This window comes from Elephantulus edwardii, unplaced genomic scaffold (assembly GCF_000299155.1).
Source record: "Elephantulus edwardii isolate Elephantulus edwardi_28Jun2011 unplaced genomic scaffold, EleEdw1.0 scaffold00069, whole genome shotgun sequence".
Taxonomy (NCBI): domain Eukaryota; kingdom Metazoa; phylum Chordata; class Mammalia; order Macroscelidea; family Macroscelididae; genus Elephantulus; species Elephantulus edwardii.
In genome coordinates, this window is record NW_006399819.1 from 1,569,908 (window position 1) to 1,589,300 (window position 19,393).

General features: G+C 37.7%; 1 pseudogene; it reads left to right on the forward strand.

Annotated features, from left to right (window-relative positions):
* Positions 1-5,576: 5,576 nt before the first annotated feature.
* The window catches only part of LOC102867297, a 52,331-nt pseudogene continuing 38,514 nt past the window's right edge, over positions 5,577-19,393 (forward strand).

The window sequence follows — 19,393 nt, forward strand, 5'->3', positions numbered from 1 at the left end:
CACTGTCCACCATGGGCAGCTGTTATGGCATTTGACCCCCTCCCACAATGGCACAAGGTACAGCTTCACAGAAAACCCAGATTACCTCAGTACAGCAAATTGACAGAAAAGTGATATACAAGCATAGAAGACTGCTCCTCCAAAATAACACTAGGCCCTCGAGATCCTTTCATTAAGGTACAAGCTGGACAAAGATGGACAGGCAAATCATTCTGGAATTAGGCAAGACATCAACACAATACCGAAGTATTCTACTGAATCAAGGTCACAGCTTTCAGAGCACTGTTGTAGATAAGATAACCAAAATAGACAAAACACTGTGATTGGAATATATATGCACAGTTTTAAATTATAAAGCTAATAGAATTATTTTTCTGGTTCTTGCTGCCTGATTATGTTGTGTTCAGAGCTTTGACTTGTAGGAATCTCCAAGGCATGTTCAGTAAGTTCCATGGTTTCCATATGAACTGCCTCTACCATGAAATCCACTTTCAGTTTCACTCTACCTGGAAGCACAGTCACATGGCAAGTCCACTTGTTAGAATTCAAAATGGGATCTGAACGTGTCTCGAGAATCCAAACAAGTTAGGGTTCTGTTATGCTTTGGAGTGTATGCTTTGTGGTGTTATTGTTATACACTTGTCACCTGTTACTTATAGTGACTCTATGTACAACAGTTCTAAAGCCTGCCCTATCTTGAGCCAGTCTCAATGATTCTGACATACCTACTTCCATTGGCCCTGTTACTGTATCTATTAATTTTATCTGAGATCTTCCTTTCCTGCACTGTCCTTCCATCTTTAAGAACCCTATGTCCTTCTCCAAAGACCAGTGTTCAGATCCCTACTGGCCACATGCCCAAAACGTATGAAACAGAGCTTCAGAATTCTATTATCCAAGGAGAAACTTAACTTCACCTTCTCCAAGACAGAACAATACAACAAAATATTTTCACCATTTTAGAAATTCTACATTACTTAATTTCGCTTTCAACATTAAATGCTTAACACAAAATAAAGTCTATTACTATGAATGTGTATTTAATACTAGATATCGTTTTGTTTTAAGTATGTTTATGTAGAACAATTGGTAAATCTGTTATTCAATAGGTCTGTAAGTGTGGTACATATTCTTTTAATACAGGACCTGATCATGTCTGAATATGCAAGCTTTTGTTTTCTCATTTGAAAATGCATTTTATTGGGGGAAAGATTAAAAGTGTTAATTGATCTTGATCTAAAATAATTCTTTTGCATTTCTGTGTCTCTTAAATGTGGCCTCCTACGATACCTTTCAACAGAATGAACAATAGTTTGAACATGAAAAGCTATCCTTCACAACTTAGTGACTGATGATTTAGACTCTTGTGGTTGATTTCAAAGCAGCAATACATGGGAAATAAACTTATTTTTTGTAAAAAATAGCATCTTTACACAATAAGGATCAAGTAGTTATTAAGATGCTTTCCTGGATGTGTTCATCAAGTTGTGCCAAGAAATCTGGAATACAATTGTTTGGCCAACTGACTGGATGAAGTCCATTAAAAAAAAAAGTGACCCAACAGAGTGTGGAAATTATCAAACAACATCACTAATACCACACACTAGCAAAATCCTGCTGAATATCACCCAGAAACAACTGGAATAGTACATTCAAAGATAATTACCAGAAATACAAGCTGCGTTTATAAGAGGTCCTGGCACTAAAGATATTATTGCCAATGTCAGATGGATCTTGGCAGAAAGTAAAGAGCACCAGAAGGATATCTATCTGTGTTTTATTGATTATAAAAAGGCACTTGACTGTTTGGATCACAACAAATTATGGTTAACCTTGAGGAAAATGGAGAATCTTGCACTTGATTGTGCTTATGTGAAACCAATACTTGGACCAGGAAGCTGTCCTCAAAACAGAGCAAGGAAATACTGAATGGTTCAAAATCAGGAAAGGAGTGTGTCAGGGATGCATCCTTTTCCATATCTTTGCAATCTATATGCAGAACAGATCATTTGGGAAGCATGGCTTTGTAAGGAGGATTGTGACATCAGGATTGGAGGTAGAGTTATCAACAACCTACATTATGCAGATGATACAACCTTGCTTGCTGAAACTGAGAAGGACCTGAAGCGCTTGCTGTAGAAGGTCAAGGACTATAGTCATCAATGTGAATTGAAGCTTAACATGAAGACAAATATTCTCACCACTGGGCCAATTGGCAACACCATGATGGAGAAGAGATTGAGGTTATTGACAATGACAGCTTGCTCAGCTCCACAATCAACATTCTTAACACCAGCAGTTATGAAATAAAAAATCAAATTTCATTGGAAAAATCTGCTGCCAGGGACCTCTCCAGGATGCTGATAAGGTATGACACTAACATGTGCCTAATCCCGGCCATGATCTTCACAATAACTTTGTATGCATCAGAGAGGTGGACAATGACTAAAGATAACAGAAGAAGAATTGATGCCTTCAAATTGTGGTGCTGAAGAAGAGTCTTGAACATAGCACGGACTACCAAGAAAATAAATTGGTCTGTCTTATAGAGGATGAAAGAAAGTCTCTCCTTGGAGCCTAGGATTTTGAAGCTCTCTTTCACGTATTTTGGGCATGTGGCCAGGAGAGACTAGTCCTTGGAGAAGGAAATCATGTTTGGAAGGGTGGAGACACAGTGCAGGAGAGGAAGATCTCAGTTGAGATGGTTTGACACAATGACTGGGGCAATGGGAATTGATGTGTCAAAATTAGTGAGACTGGTTCAGGACAGGGCTGGGTTCAGAGCTGCTATACATAGAGTCACTATGGACGCAATGGCACATAACAACAACATAAAAGCCAATAGTGTTGTTGGAAGAAATTCCAAGTGTACATAAATATTTCCAAACTGTTGAGTGAATTTTTGAACAAATATGAAAGGGCAGATGTTTCCGTGTCTATCTATGCTTTTATGGAAGAATTTACATTCTACTCTGGTTTAATATGTTCAGCCTACTCAAGGAGACTGATGTAGGAAGTTTTACGTAAAAGTTTTGCTACTATGCTTATTGCTAAAATGGGACACATTTGTGCAAAATTAACGATATTTAAACATATTCCTTAGTAATTTGACTTCTCAATTGAAAGGAAGATACATTTAAGGAGTGTACTTTTTTACCTCTTTAAACTCAGTGCTCCTTATAATACAAAACAGCACTCAGTGATCCATGCAGGCTTCCATTTATAATATTAATAGAAGACATGTTCCAGGCTAATCCATCTCATTAATATTAAAGAAAGAACTCCAAGGCTGGTGAGCACTTAATCATTTGCAATTAGCACCTAACTGTTAATTCTATAGAGGGCTCTTAGAGAGAGAAGCAGAAGAAGTAGCTCCCGGTTGCTAAATGTTAGTTGATTTAACTTTGAGTATTTAATTCTAGGAAAACTCAGTAATTAGAACAATTCATGTAGCTAGACAAGTTTAATTGATCACTTAAAAATAAAGGAGTCCCCCAACTGAGAGCAAACACAAGACATACATTTTGGAAATGTCTATGTCATAGCTATTTTGTTAATTAATTTTATTAGGTTCTATATACTCTAGGCCAATGAAGTTGGCATCTGAGCAGAGGTGAATAAATGTCCAGCTTAGTCTATCTCAAGATAGATTCTGAAATCCAATTAGCAAAGTGGGCAGGTTGTCTGGTTTGGCTCCAACCTGCTCAGCTTGCTTTCTCAATGTCAACTCAACCTGAAAAAAGAATGCCTGCAAGGCTCCTACTTTAAAATGAAAAGAAAGATCCAAGAACCAGTGTAAGAATTCTATGCCAACGACTTAGAGCAAAACCAAGTTTCACACTGTGGTGCGGCCCCTGTGCTTTCCTGCTACATTCATTCTCCTATTTAATGGGCTCTCTCTTCCAGCCCTGAAATCTGCTGCTTCCAGAGAGGCAGATTCTCTTATCAATCAATTGTTGAAAATATCTTGGAAGAATCAAAGGCTCTATGAGAACCTATTACAGAACAGTGAACAGGAATTGATGACAAGAAAGATTTGCTTGAAGAAAACGGGATCTGTATCTGTTTCCACCATCGTATTGACCCAATTCTTCTGTAGCTGCTTCCGGCACCATAATAGATGAAAAGGTGAATTTGGCAGGATCCCTTAGAAGGCAGTAGGGTCCCATGAAATGAGCAGAGGACAGAATTCTCTGTTTCTGTTATATCTGTTAATATCATTTACTCAATTAGTAATGATGGAGTGCCCCAGGACATGCCACACCAAATGTTTCCTGTGGCAACCTTTAACACCAGATCCAGTGCCAAGTCTAGCAAATTAATGAGACTTAACGAAACACTATTCTGACAGTTTCTAATTACCGTGAGTATGAAGATATCTTTAAATCTCATTATTTAAAATTTTCAAAAATTCTTATCCCGATAGTTCAATATTTTCCCCTTTTATATTTCTTTATTTTTTTAATATGTTCTTATTCAAAAGTTGCTTTTCTTCCTTTCTTTATTTTCTGTTGTAGCTATCCTCTTCCTAGTATTGAATTTGTCATCCCCTAGAAGCTTGATCCTGCTTCTATTCACATTTGACAACAAGGCCATCTGCTACCTTTGCCAAATGTTAGGCTCTTATTTTACAGCAGCTCTCCAGATGTGTGTGGGCACTGCAGCTGCATCGCTGTTCCAGATGGCATGTGGAAATCTGTTTTCAGTCTTCTGCCTTACAATATACCCTAATTCTCACCAGCTGCTTAGAGTGCTTTACCTCTTCATGATAGGATGAAAGAAAAAGGGTGATTCAACAAAAGTTATCACCATAGGTAATATCTTCTTTAAGGCTCTCTCTGTATTGCCCTTCTTTCTTGAAGATAACTCAATCAAAGATCTCCTTGTGTTGTTTACACTATAAAACTTGCAAAGATTACAACCTTGAAAACTCCGTGGGAAAATTCTACTTTGTCTTATAAAGTTGTTGTGAGTTTGGGTCAACTCAACAGCAATATGTTTTGGCATTTTTGTTGTTGCTACCTGATCACAAGTTTGTAAAATGCAATGTTGATTGATCCTAGTAAGGTCCTTTCTTCATCTTTAAGATGGCTTTTATTATTGTTAAGTGTCTTGGAGTTGACTCCAACTCGTACCAAGCCCAATACAATGACCTGAAACCTTGCCCTGTCCTGGACCAGTCCAAAGCTCAAGTCCATTGTTGCAGTCAGTCACTGTATCAATCCATCTGACCAAGAGCCATCCTCTTTTTCTCTAACCCTCTAATTTTCCCAAGAAGACATATTTTTCCAAAGACTGGTGACTTCTGACAACATGCCAGCATGTGAGATGAAGTTTGAGCATCCTTGCCTCTGCTAGTACCTTGGTTGCTTTGTAATATTAAGATAATAATATTTTTATGATAGCATTTTACACAATTAATAAGACTCAGTATTCAACATTATATCCATCTCATAGATTTCAATAAATATTGGTTTATAAAATATCTGAAGCCCTGGAGGCCTAGTGGTAAGAAGCTACACTGCCAACCTGAAGACATGTGGTTTGAATCCACCATGGTGCTCCTTGGGATAAAGATGGGTAGTCTCCTCCTGGATGCTTTAATGCCACTGAAAACCACTGGAAGGTAAGTTATAGATCAGTTCTGACTCGATAGTACGTAACAACAAGAAAAATGACGATAATTTTAGGTAAATATTTAGAAATGCTACTAATGGCATATTTTTTACTTGACATTTAGCAAGGTCAGAAACCTCTCAAATATTAAAAAACATCAAATACTACAATTACAAAATAGGAGTAGTGGGGAGAACAGGCAAAGAGTGGATAGATAATGAACACTACAATGAAACAGATGGGGGAAATGACTGTCTAAAAGGAATGTGTAATTAGGCATTATATGTATGACAATTAACAATCTGGAAAAAAGGTCCATTACAAAGTAGACTGAGGGAAGGAGGGAGAGAAGGAGGCGGAAAGAGGAAAATGTGCAGCAATGAACGAATGAAAAGCCAATCTTTCTTTGAACTTTTGTTAAAATCACAATTGAAAAATAAAATCAAAGACTGAGAATGTTTGGGTATTAAAATGGTCCTGGTAGTCTTAAAAAATAAAAATATGTCAGTCAAATAAATAATTAATATTTCTCGCTCTGAAAAGTCAGATATGCCTTTCTTGAACCATTATCTATTACACATTCCTTTCTTAATTTTAAACCATGTAGATTTGTTCACACAACAGCCCTTTGGTCTAGGTATAGGTTTTCCAGGAGCACAATTTAGTGTTCCAGGATTCCCATTCTTCTCAATGTTAGGCATAACATGTTATAGTCTACATAATCAAGTGTCTTTGCTTAGTCAGTAAAGCACAAATAGACATTCTTCTTGCATTCTTTACTTTCAGCCAGGATCTATCTGACATCAGCAATGATATCCCTGGTGCCATGGCCTCATCTACACCATGTTTATTCCCTATCTATGTTCTATTCTAGCCATTTTTTAATGATCTTCAGCAGGATTTTGCTTTTTGTGATATTAATAATGTTGTTTGATAGTTTCCACATTCTGTTGGATCACCTTTCTTGGGAATGGGAAAAAAATAAGGACTTCTTCCAATCTGTTGGATGGAAAGTTGGCCTCCAAATATCCTGGTATATACTGGTGAGTACATGAAGGACTGCATCTGTTAATTGAAAGAAGTAAATTGATATCCCTTTCTTTTTGCCAAACCTTTAATGAAACTTCTACTTCATCCTTCATTATCATTGGCTTTTGCTCATATGGTACGTCCTGAAAATTTTCAGTGTCAGTCATTTCATTATGGTACAATGATTCCCTCCATCTTCTTTTGATGCTTTCTGGGTCACTCAATATATTGCTCATAACATCTTCCAATAATGTGAATTGAGGCTTAAGAGTGTTTTTCTCAGTTCTCTCAACTTGAGAAATGCAGAGCAAATTATTCCCTTTTTGTTCTCCAATTCCAGATATCTGCATATTCTATTCTAATACTATGCTTTGTCTTCTCGTGTTGCCTTTAGAAATCTTCTGCTCAGCTCTTTTTCTTCAGCATGTTTTACCTTTTCTTTGGCTTCTAGACATTCTAGTACCATTTTTAAAGTCTCTTCTGACATTTATTGTGGTTTTTATCTTTGTATTTGTAATGACCTTTTGCTTTCTTTATGGATGACATCTTTGATACCATTCTGTAATTCACATGGTCTTCGATCATTGTTGTTCAATGATTTAAACCTATTCATAAGACAATATTGAAATTCATTTGTAATAGAATAAAAGTCATATATTTGTTCTCATGGACTTATTTTACTTTTATTTAGCCTTAATTTAAACTTGGATATGAGTAATTAATGGTCTGATCCACAATACATCCTTGGCCTAGTTTTGACTGCCAATATTGAGCTTCTCCAACGATCCCTTCCATAGCTAATCCCTATGGAACATACCAGTTGAGGCCCATGTATAAAGTTGACTTTTGTGTCTTTTAAAAAAGGTATTTATAATAAAAAATCATTGAAAATGCAAAATTCAATCTATTTGAAAAAATAATTTCTAGTTACCCCAGACAAGGCAACATTTTATAGTTGCAGAAGTTATGCCTCTAACAGATCCTTTTAAGGGATGAAATTTAATCTATTACAATGCATTTTGTTAGTTGTTATGTGACATCAAGTCATTTGCAACTCATAGCAATCCTATGTACATCAGCTTTGAACACTGCTCTAACCTGAGCCAATCTAACCATCTCCGACAGACCTATTCCCATTTCTCTAGTCACTGCATCAATCTATCTTATACTGGGCTTTCCTCTCCTCCTCCACACTTCCAAACATGATGCCCTTCTTCAGAGACTAGTCCCGCCTGGCCACATACCCAAATTATGTGAGATGGAGCTTCAAAATCTTTGCCTCTAGAGAGCAGCCTGATTTCACCCTCCTCAGAACAGACCTATTTGTTCTCCTAGCAATCTACAATATGTTCAGCACTTTTCTCCAGAACCACAATGTTAAAGCATTGATCGTTCTTCTATCATCCTTAGTTATTGACCAACTGTTTGAATCATAGCAAATTGCTGTGAAGATCATGGCCTGAATCAGACTGACATAGTTGCTCTTCAGTATTTTAGAGAGGTCCCTGACAGCAGACTTTCCCAATGTAATTCATCTTTTGATTTCTTGAATGCTGGTGCCAAGAGTGTTGATTATGGAACCAAGCAAGCTGAAGTTACCATCAATCTCAATCTCTTCTCCATCCATCACGAAGTTGCCAAATGGCCCAGTAGTGAGAATCTTTTTTTTTTATTGAGGTCGAGTATCAGTCCATATTGAGGACTATATTCCTTGGCCTTCTGTAGCAAATGTCTCATGTCCTCTTCAGTTTCAGCAAGCAAGGTTGTGTCATGTGCATAACACAGCTTGCTGATGAGTCTTTCTCCAATCCTGAAGCCACATTCCTCCTCATAAAGTCTAGCCTCACAAATGAGCTATTCTGCACATATGTTGAAAAGGTATAAAGATAAGATGCATCCTTGACACATCTTTCCTGACCTTGAACCATGCAGTATTTCCTTGCTCTGTTCTGACTACTGTTTCCTGGTGCGAGTATAGGTTTCACATGAGCACAATTAAGTGTTCTAAGCTCCCCCTCTCCTCAAAATTAGTCATAATTTGTTGTGATCCACATAGTCAAATGCCTTTGCATAGGCAATGAAGCACACACATTCCTCTGGTACTCTGTTTTCAGCCAAGATCCATGTAACATCGTCTATGATAGCAAAAAATTAAATTACAATATGTTTGAGTTTTGTTCCAATGCTTATATTAATAAAGTAAGGCAATGAGAATAAAACTTCGAAAGAAAATTGTAAATTTCTGAGCTTCAGTTTCTACATTTGTAAAATGAGGAGAGCAGTATCTATTTTAAACTGATTATTGAAAGACATTGGCAGCTGTGGATTGAATGGATTTGAAGTGGTGGATATTTGCTCCCACTCTCAAGAAAGGTGTTCCAAATGGATATGGAGACTATCTAAGAATGTCATTGATATCACATGCAAGCATAATACTGCTGAAGATTATTAAAAAACAGCTGAAACAGTAGGGAACTGCCAGAAGTTCAAGCAGGATTTAGAAGACGCTGTGGAATCAGGGATCTCATTATTGATGTCAGATGGATCCAGGTTGAAAGTAAGAAATACCAGAAAAATATCTATTTCTGCTTTATTGAATATGCACAGGCATTTGACTGTGTGGATCATGACAAATTGTGACTGACATTGAGAAGACTGGGAATCCCAGAATACTTTACTGTGCTCATGTAGAACCTACATCTGCACCAGGAGGCTGTTGTGTGAACTGAGCAGGAAAGTACTGCCTGGTTTGGAACTGGGAAGGGAGTGTATCAGGGTTGTATTCTCTCTATATAACTATTCAGTTTGTATGATGAGCAAATTACCTGAGAAAGTGGATTCTATGAAAAGGAATGTGGCATCAGGATTGGAGGGAGACTCATTAATAACAGATGAGACATCTTTGCTTGCTTAAAGTGAGGAGAATCAGGATTGGAGGGAGACTCATTAGTAGCAGATGAGACATCTTTGCTTGCTGAAAGTGAGGAAAACTTGAAGCACTTGCTGCAGAAGATCAAGGAATTCGGGCTTCGATATGAATTGCTTCTCAATGTCAGCAAAACAAAGATTCTTACAAGTGGAACTATAGGCAGCATTATGATGGATGGAAAGGTGATTGAAACTGTCAACAGCTTCATGATGCTTGCATACACAATTAACACCCTGGGTACCAGCAGTCAGGAAATAAGGAGACTCTTTGTAATGGTGAAATCTGCAGTTAAGGACCTCTCAACATTAATGATGTCAGTTTGAGGACTAAGGCACTCTGATTTGGGCTATGATCTTTGTGATTACTTGTTATGCATATGAGTTGGATAGTGAATAAGTATAACAGGAAAAGAGTTGAGAATTTGAACTGTGGTGTTGAAGGAAAGCACTGAACATCCAATGGATGACCAAGAGAATGAACAGATAAGCCTTGGAGAGGGTGGAGTGTTAGGAAGGAAAGGAAGATTTTCAACCAGGTGGATTGACACAGTGACTGCTGCAATAGGCTCTTGTGTGTCAGGAAGTGTGAGGATGGCACAGGATAAAATAGGGTTCAGATCTTTTGTTCCTAGGATCACTATGAGTCATACTCAACTCTAAAACCAATAATTGAAAGAAAGAGTTCTTGACACCTACTGGAACATAATAGTGCTCATTGAGCTATTATTACTAAAATCCATCTTTTTTAAAAAGTGTACTCATCTCTATTGAAATTTAACAAATTACCATTTAGTAGTTTCAAACAGCTCTTAGATATTACATCACAATTCTGAAAGGCACAAGTTCAGACACAGAGGAGCTTGATGCTTTGCTTAGGTATTCACAAGATTAAAACAAAGTTATTATTTTGTTGTGCTCTCATCATGAATTTGGGCTTGTGGAATGAATTCTTCAACCTTTTTTTCTGACTGTCAACAATGATTCATTCTCAGAAACTAGGTAACACTCACATTTTTTAACCCATGGCCTTTCCATTAAACACCAGGAATGGAGAATCTCTTATTTCAAATCCTGCTCAGAAGCCAAGTCTCTCTTGTCAGAAGACTTTCACACCTTTTAAGATATCCTATGACTAACTCATCTTTTCAATTACTTCTTATGCTTCAGAGACTTGGACAATAACTAAGGATGACAGAAGAAGAACAGATACCTTCGAACTGTGATGCTGGAGAAGAGTCTTGAATATACCATGGACTGCCAAGAAAATAAATCGTATTGTCTTGGAGAGGATGAAACCAAGTCTCTCCTTGGAGGCTAGAATTTTAAAGTTACTCCTCACTTTTTCTTTGGGAACATGGCCAGGAGAGATTGGTCCTTGGAGAAGGACATCATGCTTGGAAAGGTGGATGGACAGTGCAGGAGAAGATGACCCTGGATGAGATGGATTGATATAGTATCTGGGGTGATAGGGGTTGGTGTGTCAGAATTAGTGAACTAGCTCAGAACAGGGAAGGGTTCAGAGCTGCTGTACATAGGGTCGCTATACATAGAAGGTGATTCAATGGCACATAACAACAATAACAAATTTTGACAGATTTGGAAGCAGAAGTAGCATCCAATTCCTAAACAACATGCTTCCATAAACTTTGATAAATGTTGATATTTGTAGAAAGGTTTCAGGCGTTTTGTTCATAGTGTTGCTATGAGTGGTACATGACTCAAAGGCAATCAACGCGACAACATGATTAACTCAAGCTTGCCAAACATGATCTTCTTTCTTAGAGTTAACTGATTTTGGATTGTATTTACATCTATTAAAAACCCCTTCTAAACAGCAAGTATATAAAAATTTGCTAGAACAAATAAGAGAAATGTGTATATACCAGAGGGTAGCAGTCTAGAGGGATATTTCACAATTTTTTTTGTCACAATAATCTTTAGAGACAAATGTTAGCCACATTTTTATCTATGAGGAAACTGAGATTGAAAATGTTTAACTGATTTGCCCAAGTGCATAAAACTCAGAATTATTTCCAGCTAGAATATCACCAGGGAATATTGACAGTGTCTGGAGACACTTTTGGTTGTCATAAATGGGGGAAACTGGAAAACTTGTAGTTGGCCATGGATTAAAGTCTATTAATACACTAAAAGAAGAGAACAGACACTGGGGACAAGTGGTAGTCTCTGCCAAGATTATGTTCATTCATGCCAGACAATTCTCTGAGAATGCATCTGGAGTGCGGAGGGAACAGACTTCAGCCCAGCTCCTACCTCCACAAACCTCCTATGTACATAATAAGCTTTCCATTTTATGCTGCATGTTTTAACATTTATCTCAGTGGCATTTTGTTGTAACAACTCATAGTGACCATATGAACAAAAGACGGGAAGCCTTTCTATAACTATCATTTCTCAAAGTTCATAGAGTTTCCAGAGGCATACTGCTTAGGAAGTGGATGCCACTCCTGCTTCCACATTGCCATTTTAGAGTATATGTTTCTAGAGCAGATAATTCTTGTTCTAGAGTGTTGTCCTATTCTTAGTAGGATGCTTACAAATATCCCAGGATTTTTCCATCATAAGTCAAAAAATGTCATCTAGGAGCTCTGGTGAGTGATTAGGAAGGGCTGCACTGCCAACCAAATGATGCATGGTTCAAATCCACCATTTACTCCATGGAAAAATGATGGACAATCTTCTCCCACACAATTTACAGTCTCTGAATACACAGCTATGAGCCAGTTCCAACTCAATGGTACGCAACAACAATCCAGTGGTGAAAATGAAAAACTTTGTTCAGGTCTATAGTTCATAGGGTTGCTATGACTTATACTCCACTTGATGGCACCTAACAACAATGACAATTGTTACCTGCTTTAAAGTTAGTTTTTTAACTCATGAGGACGCCATGAACAATGAAATGAAACCATTATAGTCTTTTATCAAACCCATACCTTTTAATTCATAGCATTTTCATTGACTAATGTCTGGAAGTAGGCCACCTGGCCTTTCTTCTAACTCTTAGTCTAGGAGCTCTGTTGAAACTGATCTGGCGTCATAACAGTTTGTAGGCTATTGTCAAGGGTATAGTAGATGCTGTATAGTGTTCATTGATCAGGAATTTAACCTGAGTCTCCCATATGAAAGGGGAGAATCCTACCCCTAAACTGTCACTTAGCAAAAAACTCCTCTCCTTACCTAATTAAGAGTTACTATAACAAGAGAAAAAGAAATCCCTCCCAGAGTTTTTCCTTTTCCTTTGGCTTAAATAAGTGGAAAGACTGATAAATAAAGCCAGTGCAGTCATCCTGGACCACAATTTGGTAATCAAATGCTATAGATAATGTATCCAAAACTCAAAAGAATCAGGTTCCTGACAGTAGCCCCTGGCTTGCATGTTGTTGTTGTTATGTGCCATCAGATTGCCTTCAACTTATAGAGACTATGTGTACATTAGCTTTGAACTCTGCCCTGTCCTGAGCCAATCTCATCATCTCCAGAAACCTAATCCCATTTCTACAGTCACTGAGTCAATCCATCTCATCTGGGGTCTTCCTCTCCTTCACTGTCCCTCCACCCTTCCAAGCATGATGTCCCTCCTGGCCATGTGGCCAAAGTATGTGAGACAGAGGTTCGAAATCCTTGCCTCTATAGAGCAGCCTAGTTTAACCCTCTCCAAGACAGACCTGTTCCCCTGACAGTCCATGCTTGGTATGTTCAACATCTTCTCCAGCACCATAACTCAAAGGCATCAATCCTTCTATCATCCTCAGTTATTGTCCAGCTTTTGGATGCATAGCAAGTAGTTGCAAAGATCATGCCCTGGATGAGGCACACCTTAGTCTCCCACTGACATCATTACTCTTCAGTACTCTAAAGAGGTCCTTGACAGCAGATTTTCCCAACACAATTCGTCTTTTCATTATCAAAAATCTCAATCTTTTCTCTGTCCATTATAAAGCTGTCAGTTTGTCCAGTGGCAAGAATCTTCATTTTCTTAATGTTTAACTTCAGTTCACATTGAAGCCTACAGTCCTTGAACTTCACAGCAAATGTCTCATATCCTCTTCAGTTTTAGCAAGCAAGGTTGTGACATCTGCATAACACAGGTTGTTGACGAGTCTTCCTCCAAGCCTGATACCACATACAAACTATAACAATCAATTGAAATGCATTTCTATCTTGTTTAAGCCCCTGGTTTTTGTTATTCTGTTTTTATTTCTAACTAAAACATATTTCCTAGGAAAGGTATTTTGCAGAGCTAGTAACTATTACACACATATTGTCTGTTACCTTAAAATCTTGTAGCTCCATTTCCTCTTTTTTTTTGTTATCCAGCACATTATCCTTATGATATAGCCTGTCCCCAAAGAGGTAATACTTACAATGAGAAGCTGTGCTTGATTCTTCTGTAAATACATACTTTGTTTGACCATATTCTAACAACACAAATGGAGGTTTCCGTTGTAAACATTTGTTTCACAAGCAAACACATCCAAATTGAAATGTTTCTTTTCATTGTTGCAGTGAAATATCCATTTGCTTTCAGGCCATTAGGGACTGCTGAATGCTTTTGTAAATGTTTCCACAGCTTGCTGGCCACTCCAGGTCCATCTCTCTCCCACTGCTCAGGAATTTCCTAATGGCCAGGAGCTCCTGGGAGACTTAAATGGACGTTCAGCAGTTGCCTGGTGGAAGTGTTAGCCCAAAGCCCAAATATTTCTGCATTTGAAACAGTTAAGACTGAACTTGCTTACCAGAAAACGAGTTAATTCAGCAGAGTCAATTCAGTGATTACATTACTACTCTCTGGTTATTTTAAAGCTCAAAACCTGACTTTTCAGTCAGTGTAAACTCATAGCAACCCTCTGTTGGGTTTCTGAGGCTGTGAATTTTAGCAACTGTGGCAGGAAACTGGCCACCTTTCTCCTGTGGAACTCCTGGTGGATTTGAAATGCATGACACTCCCTGGATTTGGGTAATTGATACAATGCTTTAAGGACAATGCCACCAGAAGTCCCTTTGCTCTATTGTTGTTTTGTACCATCGAGTTGGGAACCAACTCATAGCTGACCCTTTTGTGGGTTTTCAGAGGCAGCTAATTGCATGGGAGGAGATTGCCCACAACAACTCCCACAGAGCAGCTGCTGGACTTGAACTACATGGTTTTGGGATTATAGTGCAGCTTCTTGCCACTGGGCCAAAAAATGTTGCATTAATTACAGCCAGACATTTAGTAATAATTTACTATGTAATAGTAATTTTGTTAAAATTACCTTCATAGTGTAGTGGATAATTGGTTGTACTGCCATCTCAAAGTTAAGATGATCGACTACTCTGTGAGTAAAAGATTAGCAGTATCCTCCCATATGATTCTCACCTCTGAATAATAATCAACTGATACAATTAACTTTTTCCAATGTCTAAGAAAACCCTTATTGTGTATGCTGTTCCCTCTGCTCACCTTCTATGTTTCGTTCCCCCCTTCTTTTCTCACCCCTCCCCCTTTTTAATCCAAAGTGTATATTCTGTTCCAGATTGTTAATTGAAATAAATACATAAAACACGCCTAACATTACAAACAGTTTAGAATACAAATGTTCATGCAGGCAGTCAGCTTGTAACTTTTCCACTACTTCTATATAATAGATGTAATATTGTGTTTAGTTTAGCATTGAAAATTAAGGGCACAAGTCTATAATCTTTTTGTACTGACATCTTTAGACTATTATGCCAGGTGTATTTTATAGCAGAAAGGGGAGGTATGGCAGGACATTGTTAAGGTTGGGTAGGCCTGTTGTACAAAGAATAATGACATACACCTATTATCTGAATGTGGAAGGCATAGACACATGTGTTTTAACCTGTATAAACACATAGATACTAGTTTGCCTCTCAACATCTGTTCAGACAATCAATTTCCAGCCATGTATATGTTGGTGGTCACACCAGCTGTTTGTTCTGTTTCCTTTTTTTAAAAGAAATCAATTCTTGCTTTATTTACTCTTTTCTCCTTCTTTTCCTCTGTTGGTATACATGTTGCTATAGCATGTTTCACTATTAATGAAAATACTCTGTGTCTCTGGTGGGTTGAGTTCATCAGTGCCTCTGTAGGAGAAAGAGGGATAATAGCCTCCCATTAAGATTTACAGCCTTAGGAACCCAAAAACGGATTGTTGTGAGTCAAAACCAACTTGGCAGCAGTGAATTTTGAAACCTAGAGTGAGGTCTAAGGCATATCACAATACCCAAAGAATTCTAACTCTGCCTACTCCTTTCTTCCTCTTTTATTCTTTTAGCATCACTGTGAACTGGCATTTACACCTCAGCTATAGGCTCCCACAACTAGTTTTGTTTTGTTTCTTTTCACACTTGTAGATGTCATTCCATTTGCAAAGATGGTGTTTGGCTTGATGATAAAGTAGGATTAATATAGTATATGTTCGGAGTAAAAAATTTTAAAAATTTTTATTTTATACTGGTTTATTTACAAAATTAAAATATATTGGTTTTCACATCAGATCTTTCCCATTTCCTTCATCCTCCCTCCACCCATCAAATTGTGCGACCTTATGATTAACCCACACCATCCTCACCCCTTTGCTCCCACACTTTGCCCCACATTGGATCTTCAAACTTATTCTTCCATAATGGTTTTATACAGTATGTGTCCTTATGGGACTGAGTTAGTTCACTCAGCAGAATGCTCTCCAGTCTTTGCCAAGTGATTTACAAAATTTTGCTCCTGCGGGCTGCATAGTATTTCATCACTTGAATATACCATAATTTCTCAATCCATTTTATTTTGCTTGGACATCTGGGCTGTTTTCCATGTTCTTGCAATGGTGAATAGTATTTTTATGAACATTATTGTACAAATCTTTCTTTGTGTCCTTCTTCTCTCAGAGTATATTCAAAGTAGTAGAATATTTGTGTCACATGGAATGTCTATATTCAGCTTTTTGAGGAAGCACCAAACTATCTTCCAGAGTGGTTATACCATTTTACAATCCCACCAATGATGTATAAGAGTTCCTGTCTTGCCACATCCTCTCCAATATTTATTACCTTCTGTCCTGTTAAACTTTGTCACTGCTACTGGGGTAAGATGGTATCTCATTGTGGTTTTGATGTGCTTCTCTCTTATTACCAGTGATTTTGAGCATTTCTTCATGTGTCTGTTGGCCATCTGAATATCGTCCTCTGTGAAAATGTTTTCCATGTCTTTTGCCCATTTTGTAATCAGGTTATCAGCCTTTTTCTTGTGAAGGCCTTGTAGGTTTCTGTAAACCTTTGATACGAGACCCTTGTCTGAAATGGTGTTACCAAATATTTTTCCCCAGTCAATAGGTTCTCTTTTCACTCCATTGAAAAATGTTTTTGACATGCACAGGGATTTAGTCTTTAGAAGGCCCCGTTCATCAATTTTATCCTCTCTAGATTGTGTATTTCTGTCTGGCAGTCTCTTTATACCATAGAGTAAGCCATCTAAGTTTGATCCCAATTTATCTCTGATTAACTTTATGGTTTGGGGTTTTACTCCCAGGTCTCTGATCCACCATGAGTTGGTTTGATGATGATGATGATGATGATGAGAGATGTGGATCCTATTTCAGCTTTCTTCAGGTAGCAGTACAGTTTTGCCAGCACCATTTGTTGAAGAGTTTGTCTTTCCCCATTTGGTAGGTTTTATTTCCTTGTCAAATATCAATTGACCATAGATAGTTGGGTCTATTTTGGGGTTCTTATTTCTATCCCATTGATCTAGGTGCCTGTCATTGTACCGGTACCATGCGGTTTCAATAAATGCATTTTGAAACATAAAAGCCATGAAACAGACCAAGAAGGAACAGATATAGGAAAAGACAGATGCCTAGCCACATGAAGACTGTCCAGAGAAAAACCTCAGAGGAGCCAAGTATTTTTCTCCAGAATTGACAACTGTCCAGTCTGAACCAAGTCATAGCTGATCCGCCACTGGGTCTCTGAGGATATAAATCACACAGATGCTGATTTCCCATCTTTCTCCCTTGGAGCTGCTGGTGGGTTTGAATTGCCAGAAAGGCATGGCCTTAAGTTAACAATGCATCTCTTTACAAATTAAGCCACCAGAGCTCCCTGGGACCAAAGTCATCAAGAAGAGGATATTGAAGTGGGGAGGTGGAATTGTTTTATAATCATTCCCAGAATGACAATTGGTACATTTTACATGATACCTGAAGGCCCAGACTTTCTTCTTATACTTTGTATTTGTGTATAGTCACTAATAAATGAATTAGATCAGCCTCAAGGAAAAGACTCATCATGGAATATTTAATCATGACCACATGTATGGAAGCAACATCTTTATTCCATTTTAACAACTGCCACTCACACTTCTTGTCTCAGAGCTGTACCAATGTGAACAGTGCCACCAGAACTGTCCAAGAAAGCAACATAACAGAGTTATTTTGCTTTTCTGAAAATCACATTTTATTTGTATGCCCTCAAGTCACACTGAATGATAATATATAAATAATTTTTGAAGCATGTCAATGCCGTCAGTCTCTCAAAGTGAGAAAAAGTGGTATTGAGCTGTAGATAACTACATAATTTAGCTAAATTCATATGTAGTTGTTGTAGGTGTTGTGAGTTGAGTATGACCTGTAGTGACCCAAAGAAGAACAGATTTGAACCTTGTACTTTCCTTTTCCATTCTCACCTATTCTGACACACTCAAGCAAGCCCATTGCTGCTGTCACTGTGTCAATCCATCTAACTGAGGATCTTGCTTTCTTCCGGCTACCCTCCACCTTTCCAAGCATGATGGATCTCTCCAATCAAAAGCTTCTCCTAACAACATACCTTAAGATTTTCCTTATGAGACTCCAAAAGGACTTGATGATGTGGTGGAATAAGAATTAAGGTGTTCACAAAAAAGTCAGAGGTTTAAATCCACTCAGTTCTATGGAAGAAAAATGAGACAGATGACTTCTGCAAAGATTTACAATTCTAAAAATACAAGGAATAGTTCTATTCTGTTTTATAGGGTCCTTGTGAGTCATCATAAATTTGATGGCAGTTGGGTTTTGGGTCTCTTATGAAAAGTCACACTAAAAATCTCTCCTAGTTGTCAATGGTGATTAAAACATTCTTTCTGACATGTTTTCTCCTATAAAAAAAATTAACTCTCTGACTTTCTTTGATTTTGTTACCAATTATGAGAATCCACAAGAGAAATTTGTCCTAGTTGTCAGTGGTAATTAAAATATTCTTTCTACAATGTTTTCTTCAATACAAAACAGAAGAAAATGAATACTCTTTCTTGGATTTTGTTACCAGGAAACTCAGAGGATAAAGTAAAACCTACTTTTATAAGTTCAGAGAATTGGTGCAGTAATATTTTCTGTGTTATGATTATAATCATTACTCTACACTATTTTCCTAACTCTTATTTACTGAGTTTTTATGAATTTTTCTAATTTACGTAAAATAAGAATATGTATATAGGGAACTCTGGTGGTGTAATCCCTAGAGTTTTGCATTGCCATATCAAAGGTTATATTTCTCTGGCAGTTTGAATTAATCAGCAGTTCAGTTCAGAAAGAAAGAGAAAGAGATGTGCAATCTCCTCCCTTACAATTTACAGCCTCTGAGTACCCATGGGAGGGACAATTATGCGTCCGTTCCAACTTCGTAGCCATGAGTTGAGCTACAAACAATGAGATAAAGGCGGTAAATTACATCATCATGTGGCACTCTGAAATTCTATTACATACATTTAATGTATAATTGGCTACATAATTAGGCATGCCAGAAGTTAATATACTTTCTACGT